The sequence below is a fragment of the Mirounga leonina genome, unplaced genomic scaffold, assembly GCF_011800145.1.
Source record: "Mirounga leonina isolate KUSES-001 unplaced genomic scaffold, KU_Mleo_1.0 Mir_94, whole genome shotgun sequence".
NCBI lineage: Eukaryota > Metazoa > Chordata > Mammalia > Carnivora > Phocidae > Mirounga > Mirounga leonina.
Genome location: NW_023270855.1, coordinates 33,757,892 through 33,782,709, shown reverse-complemented (window position 1 = coordinate 33,782,709; position 24,818 = coordinate 33,757,892). Strand labels below are relative to the sequence as shown.

General features: G+C 38.2%; 1 protein-coding gene and 1 pseudogene across 33 annotated transcripts in view; one reads left to right on the top strand and one right to left on the bottom strand.

Moving 5' to 3' along the window:
• On the bottom strand, positions 1-24,681 carry LOC118005420 (annotated as a pseudogene).
• The window catches only part of SLMAP (sarcolemma associated protein), a 162,204-nt gene that overhangs the window by 44,910 nt on the left and 92,476 nt on the right, over positions 1-24,818 (top strand). The window lies entirely within an intron of this gene.

Genomic DNA, 24,818 nt, shown 5'->3' with positions numbered 1-24,818 from the left:
AGGTGGATTGTTGCTGTAGATAGATGTCTTAATTCTTCTAAAATTGGTTCATAATCCACTGCTGCAAACTGAACTGTATTTTCAGTTTCTTTACCCACCTCAGCATCAGTTTCCTTTAATTCTTCAACACTGACAGTATTGCTGTCTACTATTCTATCTTTGAGAAGCATAATGAGGTCACTCGAATTTCTTCTTGGGTATGATAACTGACTCCAGGATCACTCATACTGTGTCCTTGATAGTGGTGAGTCTGCAGCTCCATCAGCATGGCCCCCTTTACAGATCTGTAATAGGCAGCTGCAATCTTTGTTGCTTCCTGGACACATAGAACATACATTCCATCTGCTCTTACCCCAGGAATAAAATTGTCTCTCTTGTAGTAATCAGTGCTGGCTGCTGCTCTCTCAGCAGATGCTCCCATTCCATAGCGGTTATTCTTACAGATGAAAATAAATGGTGATTTCCACAAAACTGCCATATCGTAATTTTCAGATATAAAGTCAAGCAGAACTCCTCTTTTCCATTGTGATTATAGGCCAGACCAATACCAGCAACCAGGGGGACCAGATCTCTGACGATGCCATTGCCCCAGTAGCAGTTCTTGGTGTACGTGTGCCTTGATTCTTCCTTTTCTTTAGTACAACCTTCTCTTTGTCCTATAAACTCTATAGATTTCTGGGACAGAAGGTCCACAAGTAAAGTTAAAGCAGTGAGCCCAGTAAGGCTGAGATGAGATGGTCCGTGATATTTATCCAATCTCAAGTTCCCCACAACCTTCCTGACATTTTACAAGTGACAAAAACCAGGAATAATGTTCTGTTAATGCTCTTGGCAGACAGTCCGTATCATTCTGTACTATTTGACTCCCTTTTCCCTGCCGAGCACTGTTGTGATAGGAGGGCCCTCTTTTAACCCATGAAGGTCACATTTCTTGATTTCAAATGTAGCATCATTTGCAAAGTTATAGGATATGCCACTAGCAAGCACTCTGCTAGCCGTGCCAGGCAGGAAATAGTGAGTATCTTCCTCTTAGAGCATCTTCCTCTTGAGTGCAGGCTGTGGTGGTAGCTGCAGTGGTGGTGATGATGTGCTTCTCTACACTGGGCCATAGGACCACAAATATTTTTTTAAGGGTGTACAATATTCATGAATGGGCTGTAATTCTTCCTCTGGTGAATAACTGTGTAACTACATAGTTTCAAGTTTTTGAAACTATTATAAATTTTGCTTTGCTGAATATCTTTATACTTAGATCTTTATTCATATTTTTTCTTTAGACTGAATTTTTAGAAGTAAATCAAAAGGCACATTTTAAGGGGTGCCTGGGTGGCTCAGCTGGTTAAGCATCTGCCTTCAGCTTGGGTCATGATCCTGGGGCCCGGGGATTGAGCCCCGCATCGCTTCTCCCTCTCCCCCTGCCCCCTACCCCCTTCTCATGTGCTTGCTCTCTCTCTCTTTCTCTCAAATAAATAAATAAAATCTTAAAAAAAAGAAGAAAGGCACATATTAAGAGCTTCCTTGTATATTTTGCCAAACTGCTTTCCAGACAGGTTGTGCCAGTTTATACTCCCATGATCAGCTTGTGAAAATGTTTCTCTTATGTCACTCTTGGAAACACTGAATATTTATTATTTAAGATACTTACTGCTACTTTTATCAGTAACAAATTGAATCCCTTAAATTTTTATATTTCAAGGTTATTTAATATGTGTGTGTATATATTTATTCTTCTTATCCTTCCTTTGTTCATCGGCTTTTCAAAAACAGCCTTATTAAAGTATGATTTACACTCCATAAAATTCTGCCATTGTAAATGTAAGTTGAGTCTACCTGAAGTTAAAGATTTTTAGTAGATCTATAGTTTTGCAACCATCACCATAATCCATCTGTAAAACATTTTCATCACCCAAAAATTTCCCTTTGGCCCATTTGCATTCAGTCCTTGATCCCACACCCAGCTTTAGGCAACCACTGATATGCTTTCTATCTCTGTAAACAATTTGCATACTCTAGAAATATCAGATAAACGCAGTCATATGCAATCCTTTGTGAATGTCTTCTTTCACTTAGCATTATGTTTTTGAGGTTCATCTATGTTGTAGAATATATCAATAGTTCATTTTTGTATTATGTTAATTTTTTTAAATTTTACTATGTTAGTCACCATACAGTACATCATTAGTTTTTGATATATCTTATTTATTCAGTAGTTGATAGGTATTTGGTTTGTTTCCAACTTTTGATTATTATAAACAATGCTACTAGGAACATTTGTATGCATTTCTCTGTGTCTTTCATTTCTCTTGGGTAGATACCTAGGAACCCTTTAAATTTCACATCATTACTCAGCCACAAAAATGTTTTTTCAAAAGGATAGTAGCACTAGATTTGAGAAGAAACACAGTTATATAAAAGAATTAAAGTGGAATGATTGGCATGGGCAAGTGAAAAGTTCAAGACATATAGTATGACTGTGTAATAATGGAAACCACTTCAGGATTTTTTGGTAGATGAGCAACTATCAGAACCTAAAGCCAAGTGAAGGCAAATAAAATCAGTGGGCGTCAAAATAAACATTGAAAACTTTGGCTCCATGAAAAATGAGAAAAATGGAAATGGGACATTATTTGCATTCATTATGAGAGAAAATATGTAACACATAAAATACTCTTTAACGTAAAAGGAGGCCATTAAGTAAGACTATTGTAGATAAACAGGCCAATGAAACAAGCAGTACATTCATTCAAGATAAATATATGTAGCAAATAAACATTCATTCTTGCTGGTGATCACAGAAATAAGTATTGTACAAATAGATTATATTAAGTTAGCAAAATTGATAGTGCTAGAAAGATTATGGTAGTGATGTTGCTTCGTACGTTGATCTAGTTCATGTGCAAAGCAACATGGAAAGCCTGTCCAGATCTTTGGAATCGTAAGATTTTGAGTTAACTTTCATTTTAGCTTCCTTGAATGTAATTAAAAGTTTTTAATAGTAAATTACTAAGGGAGGGAATAAATCAAAAGATAAGAAAACAGCCGCAGATTTTCCCCATGTGCTGAAGTTGAGTCCGGTTGTGCTTTCCTCTCCACTCTGTGTCTGGGACTCATTCCAACTCTGGAGGCACTAACCCAACTCAGCTTTTTGTCTTTCTGGCCCAGAGAGCGCATGTTTGCTCTGCTGTAGTCTGAATCCTGCTTTTACAGCTTTGGCTAAATCCTGGATCCAGTTGTTCTTTAATCCAATGACTCACACCTTGGGAGTTCCCCACCCCACTGCAAGAGAAAATGCTATAAACTTTCCCATTTGGAGTAAATTTATCACGTTCTTTCTTAATTTTACTGATTTTGCTTTAGGCTCTCATATGAAAATATGCTTCCTGTTGATTTTTTTTTTAAGTTCCTTGTGGAGTTCTTCTATATGGGTGGGACCAAACACTTGTCTCACTCCCAGTTAGTACACTATAGTACAGTTATCCAACAATATGTGATTTTTTAGTTTGACAAATTATCTACCTAAAAGTGATAAAATCAAGAAATGGAAATTGACCCTTGCTCTATTTATTTTCCCCCTGCATCTTTCAAGTTACCTTTTTTCTTCCAACATCAAAAATTCTTTCCATTTGTGGTAAGTTTATTTATTGCATTGATAATATTTTTCCCTAATTACTAACATTATAGGTTTCTATGTCATCTATGCTTATAAATACTTTTCCTTGTTATATAAGGCTGTAAGATTTTTACATTGTTGGTTGAGCTTATGTGAAGTCATAGGTAATGTGTAACAATCAAGAAGTTAGGAATGATAAAAAGCAAAAAAAAATCTTAATCATTTTATTAATGCTTGACAGTGATTTTGGTTTATTAAGAAATATATTACCGGGGCGCCTGGGTGGCTCAGTCAGTTAAGCGGCTGCCTTCGGCTCAGGTCATGATCCCAGGGTCCTGGGATCGAGCCCCACATCCGGCTCCCTGCTCCGCGGGAAGCCTGTTTCTCCCTCTGCCACTCCCCCTGCTTGTGTTCCCTCTCTCGCTGTGTCTCTCTCTGTCAAATAAATAAAATCTTTAAAAAAAAAAAAAGAAATATATTACCGATTTTCTGTATATAGAGCAACCATAAATACTCTTCTACTACAACTGGAATAGTCTCTTCCTGTAGGTAGTGGTGTAGCTGTGTTTAGTCTCTTTAGGCATTTCCACTCAAATTGGCTTGGCTACTTAAGGATATCAGGAAGAGAAGGCCCTGTAGGTTCTATTAATTTTTGAAAAATTAATGCAACAGAATCAAAAAGTTCAGACTGTTATGTGATGTGACTTCTTGATCTCTGGTTTCTGCCAGCTTATTTAGGTCACTTATAGCGTCTCTTGTTACATTGGGAGAGGTATATTTCCCTAGCCTCTTGGATGTTTCTTTCCCTGATTTTTCTTATATCTTTCTGACTGTCCTATTTGATATTCCTTCAAGCATTTTCTTCATTAATTTCTCCTTAAATGCTTGTGTTCCTAAAAGTTCAGTCATTGTTTTCCCTGTAATTGTTACTTTTGGATCATCTCATACATCACAATAATTTTAATAACCACTCAAATGCTGATGCCTTTCAGATATCTTGAGCCAGAAGGTCCAAGTTTTCTATCTTCTGCCTGCTTACGTTTACTCACTTGGATATCCTATGGAGACTCCAAAAGCAATAGACCCTAAACTGAAATGAATCATTCACTCATCCCCCCCCACGTATTTCCAAATATAGATAATGGCATTATCATCTGCCCAGTAACCCACACTAGGCACTGCTGCCTTCAACACTGAGCCCATAGGTTCTGTCACTAAACCCCTTTTACTACTAACGCTGCCCTAGTTTAGAACATTATTATTTCTTTATTTTAGTAGCCTCATAACTGGCCTCCCTGCCTTCAGTCTAGTACCCCTCAAGCCATCCCCTCCCCGTGTGCAATGTCAGTTTGATCCCAGTACTTTCCTTCCTAATCCCTATAGTGGCAAGTCCCTTATACAATAAAAGTTGGTCTGCTATATATGTCTTAAAAGGCTTGGTGACTGCTTACCTCTCCAGCCTCAGTCCTGTACTTCACATGCCAGGCCCCCTCCTCAGACTCCCCCCCACCCCGTGTTGTTTCTTACCTCTCTCTGCTCACTGTGTTTCAGTCCCTTCTCTACTCATCTTGACTCACTCTTACTCCGCCTTCATGACTCAGGATGGACAGCTCCTTTAGGAAGTCACTTCTGAATCTTCAGGGTGCCCTTCCAAGTGTCCTTCCTCTCTACTGGATTATTATTTGTTAGTATATGAAACTGTGATTTTTCTCTTATTTAAAGAAAAAATTATCTTGACTTCACTTTCCCTTCTAGCTATTGCTCATTTTTTTTATAAAAAATTTTTTTTTATTGAGGTATAGTTGATACACAATGTTATATTAGTTTCAGGTATGCAACATGATGAGTCAGTGTTTGTATATATTGGGAAGTAATCACCACAGTAAGTCTAGTTAACATCGATCATCATACATAGTTAGAGAATTTTTTTCTTGTGATAAGAACTCTTAAGATCTCTTGTAGCAACATTCACATATACAATAGTCACTATGCTGTACATTACATCCCTGTGACATATTTATTTTATAACGAGAATTTTGTATGTTTTGACACCCTTCATCCATTTCTCCTGACCCCCAACCCCTGCCTCTAGCAACCACCCGTCTGTTCTCTCTATGAGCTTGGTTTTTTTTGTTTTGTTTTTAGATCCCACATGTAAGTGAGATCGTATAGTATCTGTCTTTCTCTGATTTATTTCACTTAGCATAAGTGAAATAAGGTCAGTCTACGTTATCACCAATGGCAAGATTTCATTCTTTTAATGGCTGAATAATATTCCATGGTGTGTGTGTGTGTGTGTGTGTATCACATTTTCTTATCTATTCATCCATCAGTGGACACTTAGGTTGTCTCCATATCTTGGCTATTGTAAATAATGCTGCAATGAACATGGGGGCACATGTATCTTTTTGAGTTAGTGTTTTCGTTTTCCTCAGGTAAATACCCAGAAGTGGAATTCCTGGATCATATGGTAGTTATATTTTAAGTTTTTTTGAGGAACCTCCATACCATTTTCCATAGTGGCTGCACCAATTCACATTCCCACCAGTAGTGCACAGGGATCTGTTGTCTCTGCATCCTTGCCAACACTTTATTTCTTATCTTTTTGATAACAGCCATTCCAACGGTATGAAGTGATACCTCATTGTGGTTTTGATTTATATTTCCCTGATGATTGGTGATGTTGAGCATCTTGTCATGTACCTGTTAGACATCTATATGTCTTCTTTGGAAAAATGTCTGTTGAGATCCTCTGTCCATTTTTTAATCAGATTGTTTCTTTTTTTTTTGTCTTGTGTTGGATGAGTTCTTTATATATTTTGGATATTTATTCCTTATTAGATAAATGATTTGCAAATATTTTCTCTTATTCAATAGGTTGCCTTTTTTGTTGATGGTTTTCTTGGCTGTGTATGCTCATTTCTTTGCTTCCCTTTAGAGCAAAACTTCTTTTTTTTTTTTTTAGAGTTTATTTATTCATTTGAGAAAGAGAGAGAGCACGAGCAGAGGGGAGGGCAGGGGAAGAGGGAGAAGCAGACTCCCCACCGAGGAGGGAGTCTGACGTGGGGCTCCATCCCAGGACCCAGAGATCATGACCTGAGCCAAAGTCAGATACTTAACCATCTGAGCTAGCTAGGCATCCCTAGAGCAAAACTTTTTAAAGGATTTGTCTATATGTGTGGTTTCTCATTCCTCTCATTTATTTTCTCTTGAATCATCCTGGTCTGGCTTTCTTTCCTTTTTTTTTAAGAGAGGGAAAGAGAGACAGAGAGAGGTGGGGGAGGGGCAGAGGGAGAAAGAGAGAATCTTAAGCAGGCTCCACGCCCAGCATGGAGCCCAGTATGGGACTCCATCTCACAACCCTGAGATCATGACCTGAGCTGAACTCAAGAGTCAGACATTTAACCTACTGAGCCACCCAGGTGCCTCTTTCCGGTCAAGCTTTCATTCACTGCTACTTCCATATAGTTCTTGTCAAGGTCATTAGTGGCTTCCAGGTTGCTTTTCCAGAGGTCAGTTTTTGTGTTTTTTTATCTTACTTGATTTTCCAGTATTATTTGACATAGTTGATTTCTCCCATATTCTTGGAAAACAATATTCACATAGTTTTGGGGACACACCACTTTCCCTTGGTTCTTCTCATGTTTCACTGGCCAACTTTTTATTATGTTAATCACCATACATTACATCATTAGTTTTTGATGTAGTATTCCATGATTCATTGTTTGTGCATAACACCCAGTGCTCCATGCAGAACGTGCCCTCTTTAATACCATCACCGGACTAACCCATCCTCCCACCCCCCTCCCCTCTAGAACCCTCAGTTTGTTTTTCAGAGTCCATCGTCTCTCATGGTTCATTTCCCCCTCCGATTTCCCCCCCTTCATTCTTCCCCTCCTGCTATCTTCTTCTTTTTTTTTTCCTTAACATATATTACATTATTTGTTTCAGAGGTATAGATCTGTGATTCAACAGTCTTGCACAATTCACAGCACTCACCATAGCACATACCCTCCCCAGTGTCTATTACCCAGCCACCCCATCCCTCCCACCCCACCCCCTACTCCAGCAACCCTCAGTTTGTTTCCTGAAATTAATAATTCCTTATATCAGTGAGGTCATATGATACATGTCTTTCTCTGTTTGACTTATTTCGCTCAGCATAACACCCTCCAGTTCCATCCACGTCGTTGCAAATGGCAAGATCTCATTCCTTTTGATGGCTGCATAATATTCCATTGTATATATATACCACATCTTCTTTATCGATTCATCTGTCGATGGACATCTTGGCTCTTTCCACAGTTTGGCTATTGTGGACATTGCTGCTATAAACATAGGGGTGCACGTACCCTTTCGGATCCCTACTTTTGTATCTTTGGGGTAAATACCCAGTAGTGCAATTGCTGGATCGTATGGTAGCTCTATTTTCAACTTTTTGAGGAACCTCCATACTGTTTTCCAGAGTGGCTGCACCAGCTTGCACTCCCACCAGCAGTGTAGGAGGGTTCCCCTTTCTCCGCATCCCCGCCAACATCTGTCGTTTCCTGACTTAATTTTAGCCATTCTGACTGGTGTGAGGTGGTATCTCATTGAGGTTTCAATTTGTATTTCCCTGATGCCAAGCGATGTTGAGCACCTTTTCATGTGTCTGTTGGCCATTTGGATGTCTTCTTTGGAAAAATGTCTGTTCATGTCTTCTGCCCATTTCTTGATTGGATTCTTTGTTCTTTGGGTGTTGAGTTTGATAAGTTCTTTATAGATTTTGGGTACTAGCCCTTTATCTGATATGTCATTTGCAAATATCTTCTCCCATTCTGTCTGTTGTCTTTTGGTTTTGTTGACTGTTTCCTTTGCTGGTGCAAAGCTTTTTATCTTGATGAAGTCCCAATAGTTCATTTTTGCCCTTGCTTTCCTTGCCTTTGGCGATGTTTCTAGGAAGAAGTTGCTGTGGCTAAGGTTGAAGAGGTTGCTGCCTGTGTTTTCCTTTAGGATTTTGATGGACTCCTGTCTCACATTTAGGTCTTTCAACCATTTGGAGTCTGTTTTTGTGTGTGGTGTAAGGAAATGGTCCAGTTTCATTCTTCTGCATGTGGCTATCCAATTTTCCCAACACCATTTGTTGAAGAGACTGTCTTTTTTTCATTGGACATTCTTTCCTGCTTTGTCGAAGATTAGTTGACCATAGAGTTGAGGGTTCATTTCTGGGCTCTCTATTCTGTTCCATTGATCTATGTGTTTTTGTGCCAGTACCATACTGTCTTGATGATGACAGCTTTGTAATAGAGCTGGAAGTCCGGAATCGTGATTCCGCCAGCTTTGCTTTTCTTTTTCAACATTCCTCTGGCTATGCGGGGTCTTTTCTGGTTCCATACAAATTTTAGGATTATTTGTTCCATTTCTTTGAAAAAAGTGGATGGTATTTTGATGGGGATTGCATTGAATGTGTAGATTGCTCTAGGTAGCATTGACATCTTCACAATATTTGTTCTTCCAGTCCTTGAGCATGGAATGTTTTTCCATTTCTTTGTGTCTTCCTCAATTTCTTTCATGAGTATTTTATAGTTTTCTGAGTACAGATCCTTTGCCTCTTTGGTTAGATTTATTCCTAGGTATCTTATGTTTTGGGTGCAATTGTAAATGGGATTGACTCCTTAATTTCTCTTTCTTCTGTCTTGTTGTTGGTGTATAGGAATGCCACTGATTTCTGTGCATTGATTTTATATCCTGCCACTTTGCTGAATTCCTGTATGAGTTCTAGCAGTTTTGGGGTGGAGTCTTTTGGGTTTTCCACATAAAATATCATATCATCTGCAAAGAATGAGAATTTGACTTCTTCTTTGCCGATTTGGGTGCCTTTGATTTCTTTTTGTTGTCTGATTGCTGTGGCTAGGTCTTCTAATACTATGTTGAATAGCAGTGGTGATAGTGGACATCCCTGCCACGTTCCTGACCTTAGGGGGAAAGCTCTCAGTTTTTCCCCATTGAGAATGATATTTGCTGTAGGTTTTTCATAGATGGCTTTTATGATATTGAAGTATGTACCCTCTGTGCCTATACTCTGAAGAGTTTTGATCAAGAAAGGATGCTGTACTTTGTCAAATGCTTTTTCTGCATCTATTGAGAGGATCATATGATTCTTGTTTTTTCTTTTGTTAATGTATCACGTTGATTGATTTGCGGATGTTGAACCAACCTTGCAGCCCAGGGATAAATCCCACTTGGTCGTGGTGAATAATCCTTTTATTTTTTTATTATTTATTTTTTTTTTTTAAAGATTTTATTTATTTGATAGAGAGAGACACAGTGAGAGAGGGAACACAAGCAGGGGGAGTGAGAGAGGGTGAAGCAGGCTTCCTTCCGAGCAGGGAGCCTGATGCGGGGCTCGAGCCCAGGACTCCGGGATCATGACCTGAGCCGAAGGCAGATGCTTAACAACTGAGCCACCCAGGCGCCCTGTGAATAATCCTTTTAATGTACTGTTGGATCCTATTAGCTAGTATTTTGGTGAGAATTTTTGCATCCATGTTCATCAAGGATATTGGTCTGTAATTCTCCTTTTTGATGGGGTCTTTGTCTGGTTGGGGGATAAGATAATGGTGGCCTCATAAAATGAGTTTGGAAGTTTTCCTTCCATTTCTATTTTTGGAACAGTTTCAGAAGAATAGGTATTAATTCTTCTTGAAATGTTTGGTAGAATTCCCCTAGGAAGCCATCTGGCCCTGGGCTTTTGTTTTTTGGGAGATTTTTGATGACGGCTTCAATTTCCTTAGTGGTTATAGGTCTCTGGCCAACTTTTAAATTTATTTTGCTTGGTCTTTTTCTCCCTGACCTGTAAATTTTAGACTGCTCCAAAGCTCTGTCCTTGATCTTCTTGTCTGTCTTCTTGCTGTCTTGGTGATTTCATCCTGTCTCTCGACTTTAAATTCTTTGTATTTGCTAATGACAGTCAAATTTTTATCTCAAGCCCAGACTTCTTTCCCGAGCTGTAAGCTCATATCCAACTGTTTTTTGACATTTCCACCTAATGTCTAACAGATACCTCAAATTTAGTATGTCCAAAGCCAAAGTCCTAACCCCTCCTTCAACATCAGTAAAAAAAACAAAAACAATGGGGTGCCTGAGTAGCTCAGTCATTAAGCATCTGCCTTCGGCTCAGGTCATATCCCGGGGTCCTGGGATCGAGCCCTGCATCGGGCTTCCTGCTCTACGGGAAGCCTGCCTCTCCCTCTCCCACTACCCTTGCTTGTGTTCCCTCTGTCGCTGTATCTCTCTCTGTCAAATAAATAAATAAGATCTTTAAAAAACAGCAACAACAACAAAAAGCAAAAACAAGAAACAAAAAACAAAACCTCTCACCTTCAGCCCTTCCAACTCATATAGAGGCAACTGCATCCTTCTAAGTTGCTTGAGTTAAAAACTTTGGTATTGCTCTTGACTCCTCTCTTTCATATTGTACACCCGATCTGTCAGGAAATCTTGTGCTGTACAAATTGCATTTCATTGTATAGTTACAAATTGTACAAATGTGCTGTGTTGTGTAAAAGGTTAATGTTACGCTTTTTCAGCTTTACAACACTTTTATTTTAAGGGCAGGAATCCTGAAGACCATAGTTTTACCAAGTCTCTTAGTTTGAATTACCCCAGGTAAAGAATTCTGGTGGGTTGCTTAAGCTGTTCCATTCAGAATTGAATCCTATAATATGAAAGAACAAAAAGGAAGTGAGCTGCAAAAACTCTTAAATACAGTTCAAAAGTCAGTGATTTTACCTCCGAAGTCTGTTCTTCACGTGTGCAAGATATGACTAGTTTACTAACCCTTTTGAATTTATTGAACTTCTTTCCTCTTTGATCTCCCTTGATTGTTTAATTCTTTTCTTTCTAGCAGATTCTGTTTTTGTATGTTTTTCTGTCATGTAGTTGTGTATCCCTGGTTTTTTCTTCTTCTTTTTATCTTCCTTTCACTCTCTTCCCCTAAATGACTATAATGTGGCATTGAAAATTTGCTAGACTTATTTAATAAAATTTTATATCTTTCTTAATTTTAAAGTTTATTTAGGGTTCTTTTTGTTGAGATAAGCACTATGAACATTTTATATACATTCTTTCAGATTTTTGTTTTCTAATGGTGTATTACCATTAGAATCTATTCATTCTTTTTGTAAAAGTATATATCATTTTTGTAAAAAGGGATCACTGTACATCATGATATATTTTAATTTCAGTACCAATAACTCTACCTCATTTTTTGGTGATTGTGATATTTTGATTGTGATGTCTGATATTTCGTCAGATCAGCATAATGTAGTTTGGTTAGGTGTTAGCTATTTCCAGTTTTTAACTTCTATTAAACCTTGCTTAGTGAACATGCTTATGCATTTGCCATTGTACATGTGTGTATGTGTGAATATTTCAATGTTTCTATAGGTTTTATTTCTGGATGTGGAATTACTCAAAGAGTATAAGCATTAAAAATCTTCATAGGTATTGCTGAATCATTTTCCAAAAATGTTGTAGCAGTTTATATTCTCATGCCCAGTATGTGAGACTGCTGTTTCTCCACATTCTTGCCCGAGCCAAGCATAACACTAGTTTTAATTTTTGCCAAACTGATATTGACCACTCTGTTAATTGCCCATCTTCCTGAGCTTTTAGGTCTTTTGAGAGTTTTGGAGTTAAACATGCTTATTTACCCCTTCCCATACATGTCTCTCTCTCTTTTTATTTTATTTTTTAAAGAGATTTTTATTTATTTATTTTAGAGAGAGAATGCTGGTGGTTGCAGGGAGAGGGAGAGAGAATCCCAAGCAGACTCCTGACTGAGCACAGAGCAGGATGTGGGGCTCAATCGCACGACCCTGAGATCAAGAGTCAGACGCTCAACTGACTGAGCCACCCAGGCAACCCCTCCCCCTTTTTAAACAGAAAATTCAAATAGTATAGGAGGGTGTAATGGAGAGACCTCTCCACCCGGGTAGTTTAAAGGGTGTCCAAGTGGCATTTTGAGTTTTGAACTGAGTGAGTTACAGCCTTCTATTTGCATTATTCTATGACTTGACTGTGTTTCCAGCCTGTGACTCAGAGCCAAGAGTATAGTAGGGCTCTTGTTTAGAAATGGAATTATGACATCTGCTAAATATCTTGTGGCTTAACTTATTCATAAGTTAATTCACAATGTTAGTTGAATTGTATGTAGATTGCTAATCTATGTAATATTTTCTAAGTTTATTTACATATACCTGAGAGTAGTATTTTCCTTTTGATTTAATTTTGATTAGGGAATTCCCTGATCCATATTATGATATGTGTTTTACATTTTTCATAAAATGTTTTTAGTTTACGCTGTGAGACAAAGATTTAGCTGCTTTCCTTCTGTGCACAGGTTGTGGTTATTTATGGTAATAGTCACATGTAATGGGGGCAATGGCATTCTATTTTTAACACCTGTATGTGTTAGAGTTCAGCTGTTACTGATCTATTTATATCTCTATCAGCTGTTTACTATTTAATTAATTGACAAAGAACTTTATTTTTAAGAACTTTAACTAATAAAGGAAGGTCTTGCATCAGTTCCTTTGACTAAAGAAAGTAAAAATTGACTACATATTTATGTATCTGCTGTGGATTTAATAGTAATAGCTGCCATTTGTTTATTTTTTATAGCTTAAATATGATTTAATGTGGTATATTAATCTATAATTATCAGAACTGATCTGGTTGGTTGACAATGTTTTATATGTATATTTTTTTCCCTCCCATTTGTTTAGTGTGTACAAATACTGTGTTTAGTGCTTTACATACTTAGCATAACACTTAGCAAACACTCTGAGCTAGGTACTGATATTATCCTCACTTTATAAATGGAGACTTTTTATAAGCACCTTTTTATAACTAAAGGGTGGCTCAGAAAGGTTAAGTAACACTAAGTAATACTGAAGGTCACACAGTAAGTTAAAAAATGATAGAGGTGGAATTCAAATCTTTCACGTATGCTCTGTTTTCTATAGCATGTTGTTATTTGGATGTAATACAGTTTGGCCTATCCTATGTAAATCAAAACTTTTTAGCTTCCATTGTAAAGTATGAGTTATTTAATGTATTTGTTCTACATTTAAAAAAATCATTTGTGACTTGTGCCTGTGGGAACTTTCTGACAGGCAATGAATGTTATAGATTAGAAAAGATGGGATAATAGTGCTATTCCAAGTGTGATTTGGACATGAAGGTTTGGGAGTTAGCTGCTTAACTTAGAATAAAGCCTCGAGTCTCTAATTTAGGTGTTTATTTAGTGAGAAATGTTATCTGAGCAAAATCTTATTTGTTAAAGTGTTTAAACTGGGCTTCAGAAAGAAAAGGAGGCTTTTAACAAGTGAAGAGTGTGGGTGGGTGGAAGCAAGGGCTCTTCAGGTCCAAGAACAGCATAAGCAAACACACAGAGGCTTAGTGCTTGTGTGGGGAATTGCTAGTAGTTAAGCAAGGCTGGAATAGATAATACTTTTTTTTTTTAAGTAGGCTCCACATCCCATGTGGGGCTTGAACTCACTACTCTCAGATCAAATGTCACATGCTCTACCAACTAAGCCAGCCAGGCGCCCCTGGAATGGATGATAATTTTAGGGAGAGTGGAAGATCAGGTTGGATAGAGTGATTGATGTCATTTTGAAAGTTATAACAGCTCTTGGATTTGATTTTGAAGACAGTAGAGGGTCAACAGCCCTTTTATAAAGGGAAACAAAGTGATCAAGTTTGCATTTTAGGAAATTACTCTAGCATCAGTGTGAAGGATGGAGAGTGTAGAATCACAGTCCTCATCTTATGGGCTCAGGTTATGGGCCTGGGTTAGAGGGACGGTAATGAGAAGGAAAAGGCAGGGTGGAATTGAGAGATTGTTCTGAATCACAATTCGTAGGAATTGGTGACATATTAGATGTCTTACGGGGTTATTGGTATTATTTATTGTTACTAATAGTATTTGTTATTTCTACTGTTTTGTATTTGCTCTAAGTGGCTTCTGATAGTCACATTTACTCTATTATTAGTAGGCTGATGGCTGAATTCTTGTCCAGAGGTGCTCAGGAAATGGTGGGTAAATGATGGAATGAATCTGGGGTATAAATATTACATTCATGAAATATTTATTTAAAATACAATTTGGTGTTGGGGCACATGGATGGCGCAGTTAGTTGAGCCTCTGACTCTTGGTTTCTGTTGAGGTCCTGATCTCAGGGTCATGAGATCGATCCCTACATCAAGCCCTGTGTCAGGCTCCATGCTCAGCGCAGGGTCAGCTTGAGATTCTCTCCCTCTCCCTCTGCCTCTCCTGCTCGTGCTCTGTCTCTCTCAAAATGAATAAATAAATCTTTAAAAAATACTATTTGGTATTTATTCAGCAGGCATTTTGTTAATGTCTAGGGATATCACTGAGAAAAAGGGATACCACTGATCCTGATCTTCACAGAATTTGCCATAGTGATGAGGAGTCTAATAGAACTTATTTGCTGTTCTTACTTTGTGTGTAATCCTTGGGCATATGATTTAACTCCTGATCCTGTCTGATCATGTGGGATACTGCTTATATCATAGTGTTCTGAAGTTTTGATGAGGTAATGTGTGTAAAGTGCCTAGCGTAGTCCCTGGTATAAGCAAATGCTTGTTCTCTTTAATCTCCCATGGACACAGAAGCTAGGAAACACAATTTATTAGGATTGTTTGTTAAGTGAGTGACAATAGGTAGCAAATGCATTTTTTAAAGAAATTTTAAAAGTTTACCTGTCACGATTTGGTATCATAAAACCTAATTGCTGTTTTATTTTCTCCACTATAAGTATAGATAGGTCACTTGGCTTGTGTGTCAGCCTTGATTTGCTGATCTATAAAATGATCAGAAGCATTCTTATTTCACAGGGTGATTGGGAGAAATATTAGATAGTGGATATGAAATTACCAGTCAAACGTAAGTACATAGCTGAATGGGTGAGGTCAAAGAGTTTAAAATGTACATCTCTCCCAGCTATTAGCTTGGGAGGCCCTTTGGCAAGTTACTTAACCTCTCTTAGTTCTAATTTATCTGTAGTACAGGGATAATAAAACATGTATCTCTATAAGATTGTAAAGATTAAGTGAAAGAATGCATAGGAAGTAGTTTATCCAAGCACATGGTAAGCACTCAAAAACTTGTGATTATTGTATATTATGTGGTCTCCTTTTGACACTATTGAACAGTGAACTCTTCTTTGTTTGGCTTTGCTCTGTAGTTGAGATTTCTATATAGCTGAATTCTGAGTATAAGCATGTTACCATTCATGGTAGTGAAAGAAATCAATGATCCTTTTCAAAGTAAACTTCACTTTGGCCCTAAAAGTTTCCTAGGGAAAAACATTTTAGGCCCTGTGTTTAAGTCATAAATGGAGGTAGAATTTGAATGTGATGCTAAATTTCAGTTCAAAATAAAAAAAGAATTAATAACTCTTTTTTTTTTTTTAAAGATTTTATTTATTTATTCATGAGAGACAGAGAGAATGAGAGAGAGAGAGCACATGAGAGGGGGGAGGGTCAGAGGCAGAAGCAGGCTCCCTGCTGAGCAGGGAGCCCGATGCGGGACTCGATCCCGGGACTCCATCCCGGGACTCCAGGATCATGACCTGAGCCGAAGGCAGTCGCTTAACCAACTGAGCCACCCAGGCGCCCCAAGAATTAATAACTCTTAACTGGGGCATTACCTACCCATTTCCAGGAGCATGGATGTCATGAGGGATATTGGGAGTAGATGGAGTTTCAACATCTGAGTCATGTGACAGCAGACAAACTAGAGCCTCTGGGTTATACTCAACCCTGTAAGGGGTTTATTTTCTTCGGTCCCAATATTATTTCCCATCTTAGTCAAAATGATTGTTCCATAAATTACATTGTTCTTATTTCTATTTATTCACTTAATCCTTAGTTAGCGACTTTGTTTTCTTTTCTCTTTCCAAGTAGAATTATTATAATTTTTAAAGAACTCAGCTGCGAATGTGTGACTTGTCAAAACCTTGAGGCGATAAATCTCTGGAAGAATTAATTATCACTAAAAATGAAGAGACAAGGGGCGTCTGGGTGGCTCAGCTGGTTACGTGTCTGCCTTCTGCTCAGGTCATGATCCCACCATCTTGGGATGGAGCCCCACATCAGCCTCCCTGCTCTGTGGGGAGTCTGCTTCTCCCTCTCCTTCTGCCCCGCGCGCGTGTGTGTGTGTGTGTGTGCGCGCGCGTGCGCTTTCTCTCTCTGCACTCTCTGTCTCAAATAAATTAAATCTTTAAAAAAAAATGAAGAGACATGACTAAAGACCAAGGTGTTCTGAACGTTATAATTATATGCCAGGGCACCTGCTCAGTTGGAAGAACATGCGACTTTTGATACTGGGGTTGTGAGTTTGAACCCCATGTTGGGTGTAGAGATTACTTAAAAATAAAATCTTTAAAAAAGATTATATGCCAGTCTGAGTGGCTGTGTCTAAAGGATGGAAAAGGCCATCGTGGTTCTTTTCATTACCTTATTAAGCATTTTAAAAAGCTATAAATGGGGGTGCCTGGGTGGCTCAGTCAGTTAAGTATCTGCCTTTGGCTCAGGTCATGATCCTGGGTCCTGGGATTGAGTCCTGCAGAAGTCCTAAGTCCTGAGAAGCAGAAGGAGCCTGCTTCTCCCTCTGCCTGCCACTCCCCCTGCTTGTGCTCTCTCTCTCTCTCTGACAAAAAAATAAGTGAAATCTTTAAATAAAAATAAAAATCGAAATAAAAAGCTATGAATGTTCTTTTGGGGGGTAGATGTGTTATTTTATCTTTCAACATTTCCATTGAATTTGTTTCCAAATAAAGTGTTTTATGTGTGGGTAGTTATATATATATATATTTTTTTTTTTTTAAAGTAAGATCTAGATTCCTGTATTTTCCAATTTTGCCAGTCTTTAATGGAAACTTTTTTTTAGTTTCTTCCTCTCCCCCACCTCTTATGACTATATACATTAATGTCAGCTGTCCTTAGACTGAGCCTATTGTGTGCATTATTAAATAATATAAGCCTACATCCTTTAAACCTAGTGACCTTGTTCAGTATTTCCCACAAATGTGATCACAGTGGTTTACTTTTGTGGCAAACAAGGCTGTTATTCTATGCGTGAGGTTTTTAACTATCAGAGATAAAGAGTGGAGGTGCAATTATTTTGTTGTTTCAGCTGATCTCAGGGTGATTTAAGGTAACATTTTGTGAGGAAAATAATGACATAAAATATAATCAGAGTATTGTGTATTTAAAATACCACAATATCCCCTTGTTCTTTCTCTACTATGCTAAAATACATGTTTTTGTTTTTGTTTTAAGATTTATTTATTTGAGATAGAGCGAGCACAAGTTGGGGGAGGGGCAAAGGTAAGGGAGAAGCAGACTCCCAGCTGAGCAGGGAGCCAGAGGATGTGAGGATGTGGGGCTCAATCCCAGGACCCTGGGATCAGGACCTGAACTGAAGGCAGATGCTAAACCGACTGAGCCACCCAGGCACCCCCATGGTATTTTTTATAAATACCTACTTATTTTATATTTTAAAAGATTTCATTTATTTATTTTAGAGAGAGAGAGAAAGAGCTAGCATGAGTGGGGGAAGGGGCAGAGAGGGAGGGAGAGGGACAAACAGACTGTGCTGAGTGGGGAGCCCGATGTGGGGCTCAATCTCATGACCCTGAGACCGTGACCTGAGCTGAAACCAAGAGTCGACGCTTAACCAACTGCGCCACCCAGATGCCCCAATACCCACTTATTTTAAATATTGAAATAAAGAATTTGATTTTTTTTTTTTAGGTAATTGGAGGCTCCTTAGGGTCTAAAAAATTGAGTTTGGGATAAGTATCTGTTCTTTAATACCAATTACCAGAAGTAGGAGCCTCAAAGACAAAGTTGAATGCATCTTGCTGGGATTAACATACCATGAGAGGAGAAAATAATCAGGATTTGCTTGTCAACCTATCAGTTTTGGGATGTGGGAAATAGGTTAATCTCCTTTGGATTAGAATTTGTTGTAGGCTTTAAAGCCTCACCTCTCAGAACTAATATGATGATATATTTATTTTGTATCTTCCTGAGCTTCAGAAATCTAATTTACTTTGTCCTGAATTCTCAGTGAAGGATCATCAGTTTGCATATTTAAGAAGGATGTAGTCATTCTAGCTTTATTTTGTATGTTTTGTAATGTTCTCATTAAATTTTAAAAAATTTTTCTTTCCTACCTTCTCTGTTTGTTCTTCATAATCTTACCTCTGTTCCTATGTAGAGAGATAGAAATATTTTTTCTTCTTTCTCTTTTGTGAGCTGTCTCCATAAGAAGAAATTATTGTACAATGAATGTGCCTGGAATACCACTTGGAGATGAAAGATATCTTGGCAAGTTCATAACATTTGCAAGACGTTTGGGTTGGGACAACTTCATTCTATTTTTTTTTTTTTTTTAAGATTTTATTTATTTGACAGAGAGAGACACAGTGAGAGAGGGAACACAAGCAGGGAGAGTGGGAGAGGGAGAAGCAGGCTTCCCGTGGAGCAGGGAGCCTGAAGCGGGGCTCAATCCCAGGACCCTGGGATCATGACCTGAGCCAAAGGCTGATGCGCAACGACTAAGCCACCCAGGTGCCCGTGGAGAAGTTCATTCTAGTTTACATGTGAGATTTCATTTTGGTGGAGAACATTTTGCCACTTTTCTATGTGTTTTCCTATAGCGTATGAATAAAACTTTATATTTCCCCCTTCAGTGGCACAACTTAAAAATTTCGGCCACTGAAACATGTGGTTCTTTGCTAGTCAGGAAGCCAAGAAGGTTATATAAACAAAAAAATATATAAAATATATAAACAAATTCATATATAACATCCATTATGTATTCTAAGAAATAACTAAATTGTTGGTGGCAAAAAAAAAAATGTATAAGTCATGGATCTCCCTATTTCTAGTTACTCCCACTACAAATCATCCTACACACAGCTGCTAGGTTATCAGAGCTGTTAGAATAATCTCCCTGGGGCGCCTGGGTGGCTCAGTCGTTAAGCGACTACCTTCGGCTCAGGTCATGATCCCGGGGTCCTGGGATTGAGCCCCGCATCAGGTGCCCTGCTCAGTGGGAAGCCTGCTTCTCCCTCTCCCACTCCCCCTGCTTGTGTTCCCTCTCTCGCTGTCTCTCTGTCAAATAAATAAATAAAATCTTAAAAAAAATAATAATAATCTCCCTAAAACAATATTTGCATCAAATCCTTTAGTAGTGGCTTCTCTTAAGAAACCTCAACTCCGGGGTGCCTGGGTGGCTCAGATGGTTAAGCGTCTGCCTTCAGCTCAGGTCATGATCCCAGGGTCCTGGGATCGAGCCCCACATCGGGCTCCTGGCTCAGCCGGGAGTCTGCTTCTCCCTCCCTCTGCCTCTCCCACTGCTCATGCTCTCTCTCTCTCTCTATCTCTGTGTCTCAAATGAATAAATAAAATCTTTAAAAAAGAAAAGAAACCTCAACTCCTTAGTACAGTGTGGAAGGCCCTCTCTTACAGCTTCACTTGATCTTGCATTTCCCCACTTCTTACTTTGTTTGATTTTGTTACACTCTGGGGCTGGGCATTAACTATATATAAATGTGCTGTAATACCTGTTCCTCCTCCACCTCCCCTTTTCCTTGCCTTTCATTCAGATCACCACCCTCACTTGTAAGTGCCTTCTTACCAACTAACTGTGCCTAACTGTTCTTTTCAGCAGCCTCTCAGGATTTTAGTACTTAATTCATACCCTCTTATTCTCAGTGTAGAGGTGCTCTGCATTTGATTTTATGGATTTGCAATCTTTCCAAGACAGGTGTCAAGTAAATGATTTGCCTTAATGGTGAAGTTAGAGTTGACATTTATAATAATAATAAATAATAATAAATTCTTATTATTCTAATTTCTTCAGGAAAACTTCATAAACAAAGTGATATTTCATAAGTTTGTACTCAAAGACCAGAGAGTGTTTAATCTAAGTAGGAGAGGAGGAAGACAGCGTGGATGTTTTAAAGGAATAAGAATGTCAAATCTGCAATTGCTGTGAGACCATGGCAAGCTACTTAATATACCTGAGCCTCAGTTTCTTACTCTATAAAATGGAGATGCTAATATCTACTTAGTAGGATTGTTGTAAGGATCAGAAGTACCTGCACATAGCAGGCAGTCAGTAAATAGTAGCTATTATTATAGATTAAGGATTTGTTTGACTTGGCCCTAGAAAAAGTTAATAGATTGAAATGGAGCTAATGGGGGTGAGGTCATGGAAAATGGCAGAGAAGGGAGCTCCAAAAATTGGTTCTCTCACCAAGACAGCTATTAAGCTAGCTTGCAGCTATTAAGCTAGCTTGAACTGTCCAAAGCAATTATTTTAGAATTCTTCAGTCTAGTCAAGCACTTGCAGCATCCAGTGGAGTGCTTAATGAAGAAAAAAGATGGTAAATTTCTGAGAATTTTGGTGTTTTGTGCAGTGACTACCATTTTCTATCCCCCAGCCTTGTGGCAGGCAGCTGGTGGTAGGGTGGCCCATGGTTCCTGATGTGACTTCCTTGCCCTTCAGAAATCACGGTTGTATGTTTTGACTGCTTCTTTTGATTGCTGAGGGGCCAGCACAGAGACTGGCCATTGTTCCAGACCTCACAGGCTAAAGTGGCTTCCCTGGCATCTACCAAGGGAATTTAAAGAGACGAAATACCCTTTTTTTCTGATTGAATCCTGGCATTTAAGGAAATCTCTGTCAGGACTCTGGCTGACCACAGAAATAACAGAACAGAGACTTCCATGATAACACACAACCAAGGAATATAGACTTCGCAAAAAAAAAAAAAAAAAAAAGGTTGGAAGTCACTAAACAGACAACTGTATCCTTCATCAAATAATAGCAATCCCTAGAAGAGAGAACCTAATTTCTAGAATTACCACATTACAATATTTAAAATGTCCAATTCTCAGCAAAAATTACAAAACATATGAAGAAATAGAAATTATGGCCCATTCACAGAAGAAAAAAGAAATCCCTGAAGAAGCTCAGACAATGTACTTAATAGACAAAGAGTTTAACTACTTTAAATGTGTTCAGAATGCAGAATGGACAAAGAACTAAAGGAAATCAGGGAAACAATGTGTAAAAGAGTGGGGAATATAAATAGAAATTATAAATCGTGTAATAGCTGAAATAAAAATCAGTGGGAGGTTTGGTGGCAAATTTGAGCAGGCAAAAGAAAGAATCAAAAAACTTGAAGATAGGGGCATCTGGGTGGCTCAGTCGTTAGGCATCTGGGTGGCTTAGTCGTTAAGCGTCTGCCTTCAGCTCAGGTCATGATCCCAGGGTCCTGGGATCGAGCCCCTCATTGGACTCCCTGCTCGGCAGAGAGCCTGCTTCTCCCTCTCCCAGTCTTCCTGCTTGTGTTCCCTCTCTCGCTGTCTCTCTCTCTGTCAAATAAATAAAATCTTAAAAAAAAAACAAAAAACTTGAAGATAGGGCCATTGAAATACCCTGTCTGAGAACTAGAAAGAAAAAGATGAAGAAAAATAAACAGTACCTAAGGGACATCATCAAATGTACCAACATGCACATTATGGAACTACCAGAAGGCAAAGAGAGGGAGAGAATGGAACAGAAAAATTTGTTTGAAGAAATAAAGGATAAAAATAATTTAATGGTTTAGCTCTTATATTTAAGTCTTTGATCCATTTTTTAGTTAATTTTTGTATATGGGATAAAGTAATTTTATTTTTTTGCATGTGGTTATCCAGTTGTCCCAGGTCCATTTATTGAAGAGACTGTTCTTTTCCCATTGGATGGTCTTGGCACCTTTGTTGAAATTCAGTTGGATGTAGATGTACAGTTTTATTTCTAGACTCTTAGTTTTACTTTTACTTAAGTATGCCTGTACTTACGCCTATACCACACTGCTTTGATTACCATAGTTTTGTAGTAGGTTTTGAATTCAGAAAGTGTGGATCCTCCAACTTTGTTCTTCTTTTTCAAGATTGTTTTGCCTATTCAGAGTCCCTTGCAATTCCATATGAATCTGAGGATTGACTTTTCCACTTCTGCAAAAAGGCTGATTTGAATTTTAATAGGGGTTGCATTAAATCTGTAGATCACTTTGGTTAATATTGACACCTTAACAATATTAAGTTTTTCAATCCATGAACATGGGATGTCTTTCTATTTCTTTAATATTTTGTAGTTTTCAATGTATAAGTCTTTTACCTCTTTAGTTAAATTTATTCCTAGGTGCTTTATTTAGGTGCTCTTATAAATGGAATTTCTTTCTTGATTTCCTTCCTGGATTGTTCATTGCTGATGTGTAGAAACACAACTGGTTTTTGTGTGTTTGTCTTGTAAGCTGCAACTTTGCTGAATTTATTAGCTCTAGTAGCTTTCTTGTGGGTTCTGTGGGATTTTTCCATGTATAGAATCATGTCATCTGTGAATAGACATAGTTTACTTCTTCCCTTCCAATTTGGATGCCTTTTGTTTCTTTTTCTTGTGTCTGGCTAGAACTTCCAGTACAGCATTGCATAGCAGTGGTGAAAGCAGGCTTTCACCTTTCCTCATGTTCCTCATGTTCCTCATCTTAGGAAGAAAGCTTTCACTCTTTCACCATTGAATATTGGGTTAGCTGTGGGATTTCCTTTATCATGTTCGGAAGTTCCTTTCTAATCCTAGCTTTCTGAGTTTTTTTTTTTAATCATAAAAGGGTGTTGGTTTTTGTCATGTGCCTTTTCTGCATCAGTTGACATGATTGTGTGGGGTTTTGTCTTTCTTTCTATTAATGTGGTATGATACATTGATTGACTTTCTTATGTTGAACCACTTGGGATAAATTCCACTTTTCAGCCAGTCTCTGCTTTTCCAACTTGGGTGAATTGCAAGTTAGGCTGAACAGAGTTAAGGGCATTGCGTCAGTCCTTTAGGTAGCCCCAGTCAAGTGAGAACAGATAGAAAAGATAATTTTTAATTTAGGTCTACTGTGCTCTCTCTGGAACCAGGTACCAGGGTCCCACACTAGGAATGTAAGTGTAAGACTTCTGTTGTACTGGGGAAAGGGATGGGACAAGAGTAAATAATGCCACAAAGATGTCCTACCATTTTTAAATTGCCTTTTTCCTGATTCAGTGTTAAGTTGGTTGCTGTAAGACTGTTTTCCAGAGTTCTAATTCTAACAAAGTTGGTTCTGACAGTTTCTACTTGTTTTTCAATGTTTCTGAAGGGGGATGGGAGCTCGGAGCTGCCTACTCTGCCATTTTGCTGATGTCACTTTCTTCATTTCTTTTTGATTTTTAAAAATTTCTTCCTTTTCACCTTTTATTTCTCTTAATGGATTATTTGTTATAGTTAGTCACTTGTGTCCAAATTTTATGTTCATTTCTGAAATGATTCTTTTTCTTTTCTATAGTTCTTTCACCTTTTCTGGAGTTTTGTAATTGTGATTTATATTTCTTTTTATGTCTTTTTCATGTCTTGAATTATTTTCTTAATGTCTCTTAGCTTGTTTTGAAATAAAGTAATTTTGATCTCCTTTCAAGGTTTGCCATTCATTATCTGTAGGGATGTTATTCTGTTCTTTGTCTCATTTTTCTTAAAATAACTGTATGGGATGGGACTTTGATATTTTTTTGTTGCTCATTTTTATGTGAAATTTGTTTTCCTGAACTTTTAGAAGGGGGTCATAGTTCAGGAGAACTTTTCTAATGTCACAGAGCTCCCTCTCCTGTTGTTTTTGTAAAATATTCAAAAAATGATGGCTTCCTTTCCCCTTCTCCATTTTTATCTGGATCTTTTCTTTGTCTCTGTTGTCCCTGCCTTGCTCAATTTTGGTTCCACATCAACTTCCCTCACTGTGTAGCCCTATCTTGGAAGGCAGTTTTTATTGGTAGGTTGATTTTAAGAATTTATATGGCTCATACCGCTCCAGTCTTTTTCAGAACTTAACTCATGCTCACTTGTTATTGGATTGGGCTAAACCTTTTCCATTTTCAACTTCTCCTCTCAAATTGGCCATCACACTGTCCAGTGAATACCTCATGACTGTTTTGATGTTCTCTTCAAGTCCCTCAAATGCGCCATTGCTTCCCTACGCACCTCCTGTGCAGGTGCTAGTTTCATGTATGTCTGGTGGCTATTGATATTTTCCTCACTCACTTCTATTTTGAGGTTCATGTG